At 37.8% G+C, this 13,438-nt stretch overlaps 1 protein-coding gene across 6 annotated transcripts in view; it reads left to right on the top strand.

Annotated features, from left to right (window-relative positions):
* The window catches only part of Celf2 (CUGBP Elav-like family member 2), a 526,057-nt gene that overhangs the window by 404,829 nt on the left and 107,790 nt on the right, over positions 1-13,438 (top strand). The gene's annotated exons all lie outside the window — the stretch shown is intronic.

Genomic DNA, 13,438 nt, shown 5'->3' with positions numbered 1-13,438 from the left:
TGTTTGATTACAAGCCTTAAAATTAGTCAACATTTCCATAATTCTAAACCAATATACACCTGTTTTCCCACTGTGACGTGAAAGCACAACTTAATTTAACAGAAACCCTGCTGTGTTAAATCTCTCATTAAATACCCAGTAAGCTCAGTTATTTAAAGTTGTAGCATGACTATTTTAACTGGTTGTCTTCATATTATGAAATTAATAAGAAGTTAATGATGTGCTTTGCCATATGCCTTCAGTTTCTTTGTGAATAAAAGTAAAAGGGAGAAAGAAAAGCACATCTGCTGACACTTTGAATCCTTTCTTGTTGGAATCACTTCCAGGGGATAAAGTCCATAACTTACTGCCTCTTTTCTAACATGTCTAAAACTTTCCATTTATAGCAAGATCAAGTAGTACTTTTTTTTCCTTTTTGTACAGTTCATGTTTTTGTGTTCTAAGGAAATTTTATTGTACAGTGTAACTTGACTAATGCTCAGGGTTTCCTTTTGGTCTGATGCACCATTTTCCCATCTTCAAAGAAACAAAGAACCTGATTAGCGCAGGAGGGAAAGAAAGCACCAGCAAGATTGTCAGTCAGGCAGTTTGATGTGTCTACTCTTCTAGTGAACTTTGAAGCACCCTTGTTTTCATTACGTAGGATGTTACTGAGGTGAAGAGTTGGGGACCTCTTTGGTAACCCAAGGTATCTTAAGCCTGTTCTGAGAAATGTGTAACTAAGAAAAACCTTAGATCTTGTATCTCCATGTTCAACACAAACCCCTAGAAAGATGAGTAGTAGAAACAAAGGCAGGTAATGCAGAAACTCCACCCTGAGAGGAAAGAATGAGAGTCTGAACCATCTTTTTCATTCAGTCAACCTCTCCTCTAGAAGGGGTTGCTTCCTTTAGAAGGTTTAATGCTTAAACAGCAGATTAAATCATAGTGTTTATTTATTGCTAATACTTCATGAGGTTAATAAATCACAAGTAGTTTCTGAGCAACTACTGTGTCCCAGGTACTGTATAAGAAATAGCAAGGAGGGGGCTGGAGAGATGGCTCAGAGGTTAAGAGCATTGCCTGCTCTTCCAAAGGTCCCGAGTTCAATTCCCAGCAACCACATGGTGGCTCACAACCATCTGTAATGAGGTGTGGTGCCCTCTTCTGGCCTTCAGGCATACAGACAGAACATTGTATACATAATAAATAAATAAATTTAAAAAAAAAAGAAATAGCAAGGATCAGTCCTGGCAATGCTTCTACTTGGCCTAGCTTTAGGACAGTAGACAATTAATACATTACTTAATGTGTACTTTAGTGTTTGTCTGCTTCTGACAATGGAAATTATACACACACACACACACACACACACACACACACACACACACACACGCACACCCCTACCTGAGGTCCTTAGTAAATAGTACTCTTACAGTCTGATGAAGAATATTGTAGTCCTGTGTATACAGGCTAGGATACCTAGTAAGCCATTGTATTTTCTGCAGCATTTATTTGATTTTTTTTTTATTCCTATGCCATTTATATTCCTGGAAAACTTTGGTTGCCTCTAATCTCAAGGTGTGACATGCTAGGTTTAAAGAATGTCTCCTTTCATGATAAAAATACAGTATATCCCAAAGAGTTCTATCCTCATATATGCAGAGTTTCAGGTTCAATCCCCAATACCATACATACAGAAACTATGTCAGTCATAATTTTTAAAGTCATAGTATCCCAAGGAGAGCAAGAGAGGGTATAAGCTCAGGATCCCCAAGGATCAGTATCATCTCAGAACCCCCAAGACCCAAGTTCTTAGCACAAAGGAGGTTTGCCCCATAGCGACAAAGGGAAGGGAATAAATGACAAAGGCAGGAGTTAGAGGATGAAGGAGAAGGGGTGGGAACAAGGACAAAGACCAAGAGGTATTTGTCCCTGAGTGGGCAGCCAATAACTGCCTCTGGATAGAGAGGGGACAAACTTGGCCCATAGGCGCATTGTGGTTTATAAAGGTCAGCCCTGTTAGGATGAGTTCTTTAATCTTAATTGTACATGTCAATTAGGTGAGCTGAAGAGTGCTTTTGATTTCTGGATTTCAATACTTTTATAGCTAGACCTTGGTGGTCAGCCTCAGGAGGAGGAAGTGGACAAATAAGGGACTAGACTTTGGTGGCTAGCCTTAGGAACGTAATCTAACAGTTTTTCACAAGGCAGAAGGAATAGTGAAGAAGGCTAGAGTCCCTTCGGAGAGTTACATAGGAGGCTTTGAAGGGAGGAAGGGGAAAGAGGAAGCACTGTGATTAAATAGTAGTCTCAAAAACAACAACAAACAGACAGTATCCTTTTTGAGGAAACAAATGGTACAGCCCAAGGTCTCAATCTTGCCTTAGTCTCCCAGTGCTTGTATTACAGGTTTGCGCAGTCACTCTCAGCAATGGTCCCCTATCAAACAGCTACAGCTAGTAAGCAGGGCAGTATCATTCAGGGGAAACATTAGCATCTACTACATTTGTGTGTTCCAGAGAGAATATTCTTACAACGGCAGCCTGGATTTTGTACTTTTGTTTTCACTAATCTATTTTATGTAGTTCAATTAAAAACTGAAAGTAAAGAAGTCTGCGGCACAGAAAAACTTCTTAGACCTTTTCAGTGCTCAGATGTTAGAGCCAAATACCCTCGTGCCAGTGATACCACTGTACCCTGTGCCACTTTTCTCAAGGTCTGCACACACTGTCAGTGCCAATAAGACTTTTGGATTAAAATCTACAATAGTATCAGTCGAGCATTCTCTATAAATTAATTAAGAATGTAATAACATAGAATACAATTTTGAGAAAGCTCTTAAACTTTAATAGCAAATAGGAATCTGAAATGTCTTGTAAAATACTAATCATAAATTTCTTTCTGTCATTTTTATGAATATATCTTATCCTTTTCTTTTTAGAGTCACTGCCAATTTTATTGAATGCAGTTTATATTAAGGAGCTATTGCCCTAAGAGATCATTTGTTTAGAGAACTCCATTTTAGCAGAACCGTACAGAAAGGCGTTTTATAATAACACAGGCAGTGTGAGCAAGGACCACATATCTACTTGAGTTATAAAAGCAAATGATCCTGATACAGTAGGAAGAAGGTGAAAATAAAATGGCCTCCCGGGACAAGTATGTTCACCCACATGATGTGAGTGGGCCCTTTCCTGAGTGCCCTGGAGGAAAGAATTTACTCTTGTAGGTAGGCACCTTCCTTCCAAGTGGAATTGACTAAGCTATCTATAGAATTGTTTTCATGTCCTTAACAGAATGCTAGGGTTTATTCTTTTCTGCAGAACATCTGGGCTCTTCCTGGCACCAAATTTAACTTGCCCATTGTAATGTATTTTGAGTCACTCAGTTTCTTTGAAGCACTTCTCCTAATTATTAACGTGTAGTTAATGTCTTTGTTCTCAGAACCATGGTTATAATCTTACCTTTATTACCATCATTATTTCTGTCATAAATCTCTCAACTCTTATATTGCCATATAATGAAACGCCCCCCTCAAAAAAAATCATGCTATTTGAATTAACACCTAACTAGAATAACTTGGGTAAATTTCTTCAGGTGTCCTTTATATAAATTTATTTTAAAAATAGCCAGCACATCTGTATAAGTAGGTTTGTACCTCCAAAATTGTGTGCCACATGTAATATAAAATATGCATTTATTCATTCAACAAACACTTAACAATATTTTGTTTTACTAGTACTTTTCTAGATACTGCGGGATACAAAGTACTACCATTGCCTTTCATAACTGAATTACCAAGAAGTGATTGCACCATGTTTATACTAAGTAAATTTTCAATAAACAGCTATAGGAAATTTCATTTCCAAATAATAGGCTAATCTTATTTATTCCAGTATTTCCAAAGTAGTCAGGTTTTACTTTGAAAAGAGATACTTCTGTCTATATTGTAGATGTTCTAATACAAGGTAAATATAGATTTATGTTAGTGCATATATATGTGAACAGCAACCTGGTTCATTCTACATTCACAACTCTTGTATCACTGTGCATTTTATACAGCTGTAAAGAGTTGTGTGCAGTTCTGTCGTGTAAATGCAGGAAGATACAGTGTAAATCCTACTTTATTATTTCGCCTGCCAACGTATTCTTTTTTAATTTCTTTTCTATTTCTGTCTTTTTTTAGTAACTTCTTTATTGACTCTTTGGGAGGTTCACACCCCAATTCTTCCACTTTCCAGTCCCCGCTTAATTGCCTCACCATACTCTTAGCCCCCATCAATTGTCTCAGCTCCTCTGTATGATAGTAACTATTCTTATATTTCAACGAGAGTCTTGTCTCTCATACTTGAGAACTGCTATTAAATAGTGATGATCCCTGCCTTTCACTTTAACAGAAGACTTGGTAACTAAATGGCATGCTGCCTGTGAAGCTCCTGGAATCTGAAAAGAGATGGACCTTAAATGTCATTGTTTCTACTTTGTAGCTTCTGTAGGTGCGAACTCTTGTAGGCAATCACCCAGAACAGAAAGTACACTTTCTATGAAATGTATAAACCAGAGCATCCTTTTTTGATTCCCTCCTGTAGTGTTTTGGGTTTCTGTTGCTGGGAAAAGACACCATGACCACAGCAGCTCATAAAGAAAACGTTTAATTGAGGGACTCACTTATGTTTCAGAGGTTCCGTCCATTGTCATCATGGTGGGGAGCACGGTGGCATCCGCAGACGTGGTGCTGGAGGAGTAACTGAGAGTGCTAGATCTCACAGCAGCAGGAAGTCAACTGAGATGCTCGGCCGTGTGCTGAGCATAGGAAACCTCCTCAGTGACACACTTCCTCCAACAAGGCCCTACCCACTCCAACAATGCTACACCTCCTAGTAGTGCCACTCCCTATGAGATTATGGGGGCCAGCTACATTCAAACTACCTCATGTAGTTTTACAAAATTTGCAAAATTTGCAAAATTTGACCAGAATTAAAATATTTGGCTTTATAGTACTATATGTAAGGAGCCATGGTCTGCTTGTTCCTATTATTTTCATGTAATGCTTAATCTTGCAGGAATACAAGCTAACTAGAATAGTAAGGTCTTTGATTTTCTTTATGGTAGCTTAAGGCTATAAAGAAATCTTAAAAGGTGTGGCTGCAGAGGAATTCCCTAGGTACAAAAGTCCCTTTTTGTGCTAAGAGTCACACCAGAGTGAGATACTAGAGTCAAGGTGTAGAACCACCCCCAAGTGGGAATCAGTCAGATATGACCAGATTGCTCCAAGTCATTACTTTAAAGAAAAAAAATAGAGTTATAGTTATAGGATGGAGAATAACCTTAGCCAAATGGTCACCAATCTATAGTCCCAGCCAAATCCCAGGGATCTGGGAAGATTTTAATACTTTATAAAAGACCATGGAGACTGGAGAGATGGTTCAGTAGTTAAGAGAAACGACTGCACTTCCAGAGGAAAGGGTACTATCCTCAGCACCCACAGGGAGGTTCACAGCTGTCTACAGTTCCTGCTCCAGAGGCTCCAGTACCCTCTTCTCATCTACACATGCAGTACACTGATATACATACAAAACATTCATACACATAATAAGAAATGAATAAAAAATGTTTAAAGACCATGGGTATTCATTTCACCCACTGTAAAGTATTCATTTCACCCACTGTAAAGTTTTGCATGCCACCTGAATAGCCGGATGTTTGTTTTTTGGCTGACAGTCTATCAACCCTTAGAAGCTTTGACTGGCAGTTAGTGCCTATGTCTCTAAATGAAATGAAAATCAAGGTTCTAAATTTTAAAATACATCCTGTTCAATACAAGGAAGTGTACAGGAGAAATTAAGGAGAGTTCCTTAGTGATGAAAAGTTGAAAATGCCAGCACAGGATAAAAGTAGATTCAGCTACACTACCTTAAAAAAAAACAGGACACTGGGAAGTGGTGGTGCACACCTTTAATCATAACACTTGGGAGGCAGAGGCAGGTGGATCTCTGTGAGTTCAAGACCACCCTAGTCTACAGAGTGAGTACAAAGCTACACAGAGAAACCCTGTTTCTGGAAAACCAAAAAAATTGTTTTTGAAAAAAAATTAAAACAGAATTCTGTAGCAAGTGCTTCTGTATTATATAGCAAACAGTCTTGGCAACAGGCCTGAATAATAGGATTCTTGTGAGGCTTAATGAGAGAATTTGTGAAAATGCCCTGGCACTGGTTCCTGATCAGCTTTTCAAAATTGCTCTTATTCTTTGAAAAGGACTATGATTTGATTATTATTTTATGACGTTTGAGAGAACATCATAGTGGCAAAATAAAGTAGCAAATTGCTAAATTCACTTTTCAGACCTTAGATTCCAAAAGTTTGATAAGACTTTAAAAGAAAATTAGAGAGGATGCCATCTATGAATTTGATTAAAAGTCTCTATGGATTTGCAAAGAAAGAGATAATATGGCTTTTAAGAGCCAAAGATAGAAATTTTGACATAAAACCAGATATTATGATATTGTAGTATAAGATTTTTATAAAAATTTATCACCCAAAAAGTGGCAGAACATTGATCTTTCATCGAGAACTGTGCATGTCTAAGAAGACTTAGGTCCAGTTGAAGCAAGTTAGCCAGTTCACAAGCTTGAGGTTCCCAAAATCAAAGTTTATGTTTGAGTAAGTGTGAAGAATGTTCTCCTGGAATTCCAAAGTTCTTCCTCATCCTCCAAGAAGTAGAGAATAGAAGAGCCTAGCACCAAAATCAAAAGAAGATAGAGGACCCCACTGCTCAGCTAGGTCTTCTTAGTGCAGAAGAAGTCACTGGTCTCTTAAGAGGGGAAACAGAGAAAAGAACTTCATGTATTTTTCTGCTTTCTTTCACTGTTCATAGCTTTGTACACAGGTGCTCAGGAAGTCTTATTAGTATTATGACATACACTATTAAAATTGTTTTCACAATAAAATAGTATTTCAAAATGCCATTACATCTGTCATAGTCACTGAGATGAAAAGAAAAACAGTGAATAGTACTCGGGGAAGATTGCAAAAAAAGAACAGTATGACAAGTACTCTTTTATCTTCTTCATTGTTCCCATCAGTGAATCCCATGAGGACTCATCACACATATGCCTACTGCCATCCCTTCCTCTGCAAGCACTTTAAAGCATTTGAAATTACTTCCTCTTCACCTGCGGAATCAAGGTGTGGCCTAAATGATTCTAAAGAGGTCTTTTCCACTCTGATACAATTGTATTCTGCCTTGTACACCTTGTCTGTAGTCATGTCCTATTTAGTGAGAGGAAACAGTCTACATCTATCTGACTTCACTTCCTTCAGTTATTAGTTAATATTTGAGGAGTTCTTTATGTAGAAAATTGTGGATCACACAAAACTTCAATTTGAAATTCTCCAGGCACCTGCTTCTCTTTCCCTTCTAAAAACTTACAGGTAGCTTAACACTCGTAATTTTTCCATCAAGGAGCAAAAAGAAAGAAGCAGATGATCTCTGTCAAATAAGCTTAGTTCCTTGTTTACAACCTTTGGTTAGGTTGGGTTGAAAAGATATTTAACCTAATCAGGTTTTAGATTTATTAGTGGGATTCTTTTACCTGTTTAATTTTTTCCCCCAGCTAACAAGGATAAGTGAGTCATCTCTGTTTGTAAGTAGGCTTATGGGGTTATCTTTTGTCATTATTTCTAGAAATATTTCAGGGGTATATCATTAACATTCATCTTGTTAAACTGAGGACACCGAGGTGTCAGAGATGAAGTTCATTTCCCTGGCCTCTTATAACAAAGCAGTGCCAACTAGGAACAGGGCGGACTCTAGGACCCTGGTGGTGGAGGAGTGTCTATGTATTAATTTCATTGGTTAATAAAGAAACTGCCTCGGCCCTTTAATAGGACAGAAAATTAGGTAGGTGGAGTAAACAGAACAAAATGCTGGGTAGAAGGCAGTGAGGCAGACGCTTCAGGCAGTCGCCATGCCTCTCCTCTCCAAGACGGACACAGGTTAAGATCTCTCCTGGTAAGCCACCCCTCGTTGTGCTACACAGATTACTAAATATGGGTTAATCAAAATGTGAGAGTTAGCCATTAAAAGGCTAGAGCTAATGGGCCAGGCAATGTTTAAAAGAATACAAAATAAGTAAAAAAAAAAAAATCCTCAGCCCTTATCCTGACGCAGTTTGCAGTGTGGTGCTGAGCTGTCAGTGAGATCAGGACAACTACGTAGATCCCAGATGTTCAGGATGGCATCAGTTGAGACCAGAAGGTCAAGTAAACATCTCCACACATTCTCACACCAGCATATGTATCAGAGCACATGGCTCAGCTCTGCCCCAGATGTGAATCTGTACTATCTATCAGACACAAATCATACAGAACACTGTAGGCACAAAAAAAGAAGTTTGCTGAAAACTCAAGTATGAGGTTGCTTTCTTAGAGTTCCAAGAAGCATATGAATATTAAAGACAACCATTATTCTAAGAAGAGCAGCTTTAAGAAAACATTATAAAGAGAGCACCTATCTTCGGAGGAGTATAGTTTACCAATGCCATCCCACTGAGATTCATGTGTTCGAGGGCTTTTCTTTATATGCACACAGGTGTGCTGCCAGCCCACCATCTGCATTCTAAGGCCTATCTCTATCCAGCTGCCCTCACTACCCTTCCCAGTTGTTCTGTTTCCCTGTTCCTAGGGGAAAGACAGGACAGGGCCTGAGGCGTATCTTAAAAGAGTAAGCAAAAACCTCTTAAAGTTGAGGCAACAGAATGAAAAGAACAATGGTCACTGACTTAAAATTTCTTCAGAAGAGCATCTTTTAAAGTACATACCAGGGAACTATGTGAGATACTTTGTACTAAGTATCCTGTGATGTCCAGTGCACAAGAGAAGTATTGTCTGCAAGTCATAGAGATTGGAGAATTGTAAGAAAGTTACTGTCATTTCATATAATTTATATGCTAGTTGTAGAACACAGAAGTAGTTACAAAACATCAGGATAAGTATGTTTCTATCAAATTTTATTTCTGTAAATGTTTGTGTGCATTATTTCTGTTTTTAGGGGCTTTCAAAATTTAAATAATCTAATAAAATAATAGTACATATTGAAGCAATAAAAGGTATAATTAGAGTCTGGAGAGATGGCTCAGTAATTAAGAGCACTGGTTTCTCTTCCAGAGGACCCAGGTTCAATTCCTAGCACCTACATGACAGTTCATAACCAACTGTAAGTTCAGTTCCAGTTGATCCAACACCCTTTTCTGCCTTCCATGGCATACAGACATATAATGTGTACACATGCATACAAGCAGAACACTCATACATATAAACTAAAAATAAACTAAAAATAAGGCCTTAAAAACCATAAAAAATAATAGTGTTTGTGTTTACTATGTCCTGGGAAATGAATCAAGAGTACTACCTACTTACCTACCTACCTGTATATGATTACATATAAATAAAATAGTGATGATTTTTTTTCTATTTCTGGTTGCCTTTTTCAACCAGAAGTCTGCTAAGATTAAGAGAGCTAAAGTAATTATGCATAATAAGGAATTTTTAAATAACAAAATCAATATCTTTTATGACTTTGTCTAACTAGATTCAAGTAAAATGTGTATTTACCCATGGGAGATGGGTTTCATTACCCCCATTTTATACCTGAAACTTAATAGTACTGAATCCTGTATGTAGTTCTTTCTTGCAAACATATTTTTAAATTCATACAGTATAATATTGGTATGTCAGATAAAGGACAGGCTCCCAGTCAGGAAGGACTGAAAAATGTTTCAGCATAAAACTCATAATAGCATGGTGTTTAAAACTTACAAATTACCTCTAGAAAATTTCCAGGCATGGTTTTAAGGCTGTATTTGACCATGGAAAGCAAAACCTCTGACTACGGCTTACTATATAACATAAAGGACAACTGTCATTTAATTGAGGTTTAACTCGTCCTGACTTTCCAGTCTGTTGCTAGATATGACTTAATGGACTATTTGTATTTGTCATTTAAGTGGGTGCATAGATTCTAGCCTGGATTTTGATTAGCTCCATTTTTTTGTATTTTGTCATGTTTTGTCTGTATGCAGCTCATAGAAGATTATCATAAACATAGCTCTAGAATGTGCTCACAAAACAAGTACCACTGAATCACTTACTAGAGTATCTCCGTCATACAGTGACTTAAGTCACTTCTGAGTCATAGTTGACAAAATGTAAAAAATTCATCGATCATTAACAAAAATTGTTAAAATTAATAATAGTCAGAATCTCAGGAAATCCTATAGCCAATTAAAATAGGTTTCTCTTTGTTTCAGTTTGTTATGTGGGTCAACAGAAGAATAAGACATATGGAGGAAAGAAAGTAGGCTAAATCTAATGATAGTTCACATACTGCAGGAGCTTATATTAGCCAACCTACGCACTTTATAGAATAAGAAACTGAAACCCAAAAGGTCAGGTGATGGATGCTGTGCTAACAATAACGCAACCAAATATTGGTGGAGATAGGACAACAAATCATGTCATGTTCTCGCAATTTCACTATAAAGTTATGCCAAGCACATTACTTTAAAGAATCAAAAATTCAGAGTCCAAATTACCAGCATACTCTTGGGTTTTCCTCCTTCATAGGAGGCTATTGGTGTCGTTTCCTCATTTTAATTTTCTAGGGAAGAACTAAAGGAATAATTATCTTTCTGACCATTTGCCTAAAATGATCATATGTTGAAGGAAATGAAAGCTTCCCTTAGTCTTCAAGTCTGTTTGTATCTACAACTAGGGCAGTGATTCCCAACTTTGTCTGGGAAGCTTTTAAAACTATATATATACCAAAGCTGTACCGTGGGTGGGTAGATTAAATAAGAGTCTTTCTTAGGTAGAGCCAGAGATCAGTATTTTAAAGCTTCCTAAGTGATTCCAGTGTTAGGTAAGTTTCAGAACTGCTAGTTCAAGAAGAAGCCAGTATCAGCTTCAAGGACTGGGCATTGATGAACAAACACCAGTTTTTCTTTTTTCTGTAACTGGGGTTTTAGGGCAGAAGCCCTGGCCCCAGCTAGCCCAGCAAGCTAGCCTTAGCCAACCATCACAGTCCATCAGTTAAAGAGACCAGTGACACTAACAGTGAGGGGTTTAATCAGTGTGCATTGGGGTAAAGGGAACAGTGACCCAATTTCATCTTCACACACTGACATTAGCTTTATGTTTAAATAGAGGGAAACTGTGGCATGGCTTTAGAGATAAGCGTAATTAAACTGTCTTGGCCAAAGCATATTCTGTGACCCTCTCTCAGTTCTGGTTCTACAAGGTGGTCCAAAGAGTCATTATTTGAAGGAACGAGTTGTTTCTCAAGCTTAAACTACAGACCTGCCATCATGAATTATTGCCTCAAGGAGTTTATCTTGTGAGGGTCTGCTATTCTGAAATCCATGGTGAATGCAGGTTTAGGAAGATTTGACTCAAGACATTTAGGCACCTACTGGAGATCAGGAATATAATATGTTGGTCATTGTAGTATGCTGATAGTAAGGTGTCCCAGTTACTCTTACCTTTGTGACTTTAGCTTTGAAGAAGAATAAGACCAGTTAGATATTGTAGTTTTTAGATAGATACACCTTGACAGGTTTAATGTGAATATTAGTTATCCCCTTGTTGTGATAAAATACCTAACCAAAGTAACTTGAAGAAAGAAAAGTTTGTTTAAGCTCATTGTTCAAGAATACAGTCCACTGTGGCAAGAAAATCATGATAGCACGAATGTGAGGCATCCACAGCCAGGAGCAGAGAGAGACAGAAGGTGTACTCAGCTCATTTTCTCCTTTTGAATGCAGCATCCCAACCCATGGAATTTAGTGTGGACCTTCCCACCTCGGACCCAGTCAAGTAACTCCCTCAAAGACATGCCCAGATGTTTGGCTCCTGGGTGATTCTGATCCTGTCAAGTTGACAATGTCAACTATTACAACATACCTAAATACATACAAAGGGGAGCAGGTGGTCCCAAATTATACAGAGACAGTAAAGACAGAAATACTATGATTTCGTCCAATGTTTAGTTACATTTTAGACCCAAGTAAGGAGCCAGTTCATTTTAGTACAAGCAATTTCTACATCCCTGTTATATTTCCATGATTTATGTGGCTTCACCTTGATAGAGTGCTGATTATCTTCCTCCAAGTACAGGATGACCTTGCTAATTCAAGGTGTGCTCTTCAGACTACCAGCATTAGCATTACCTGAGACTTGGTAAGAAATGAAACTCTCAGGCTCTACTCCAGACCTGTAATTAAATGGAATCCCTAGTTCTTACCACACATTCACATAAATACGTTTTGTTTGTTTGCTTTTTTTTTTCACTTCTTTTTTTGTTTTTTGTTTTTTGTTTGTTTGTTTGTTTTTCGAGACAGGGTTTCCCTGTAGTTTCTAGAGCCTGTCCTGGAACTAGCTCTTGTAGACCAGGCTGGCCTCGAACTCAGAGATCCGCCTGCCTCTGCCTCCCGAGTGCTGGGATTAAAGGCGTGCGCCACCACCGCCGGCTTTTGTTTTTCACTTCTTATAGTTGTTGTGATACTCATTTCGCAGTGCTTCTTGTCTGTAGAATAAAACGTCATTATGTGTACAGTACACACTTTTCAAAAGTTAAAGTAAGTCATAGGTCATACATACAGTAACATTTCAGAGGGACTTTTTGATAAGACTAGGTGTTACCAGTACTGTATTCCTAGGTTTCTCTCATAACACAACATAAGTCAATGCTGAATAAATGTAAAGATGTACCTTTTGTGATCACTAAATTGTTACACCCCCTTGTCTAACAACTAAAAAGAAGCAAAAAGCTGCCATGGCACAAAAACTCATTTTACTGATTCTTTTTTCAGATGTTCAAAAAAACAGTAAGGTGACCTGACCATCTGGGAAAAAGAAGTAAATAGATCTACAAGGGTGGCCTGTATTTTCTAGAATCTTTAGTGCATAATTCTATTCTTTTTTCCTGTCATTGGTACTTTAAACCTGCTGGGAAAATCTTTGAATGAGACCTACATAGAATTAATACATCCTACTCGATGAGGAGATTAATGGAATTGGTGCTATTTCAAGCAGTTTGCCTTTGTGTTATTTTTGTTCTTCATGGCCAGAATAAGCTAATCCTAACGCTTAAGGAAAAATTTTCTACCCACAACTAGTTAATCAGTAATACTCGGCAGCCCATTTCTACTGTATAGAAGCCATAAGAATGTAGAGTTCTTTCTGCTTCATCATTCATGAGTTTGAAATTGCTTGATAGGAAAGCAAAGCATTTATTCTGCTGTTTTTCTTGATGCCCACACTTGAGAGACTTTTGCTGAGAAAGTTTAACTACCACATGAATGCTAAGATAGATCTACTACTGCATAATAAGGGTTGCTGTGTATACATTTATCTTTCTGCAGTTTGGAAGACTTTACAAGAATGTCATCTGTTCTGAAC

The sequence above is a fragment of the Arvicola amphibius genome, chromosome 6, assembly GCF_903992535.2.
Source record: "Arvicola amphibius chromosome 6, mArvAmp1.2, whole genome shotgun sequence".
Lineage (NCBI taxonomy): Eukaryota > Metazoa > Chordata > Mammalia > Rodentia > Cricetidae > Arvicola > Arvicola amphibius.
This window is presented reverse-complemented; position numbering and strand designations above follow the sequence as displayed.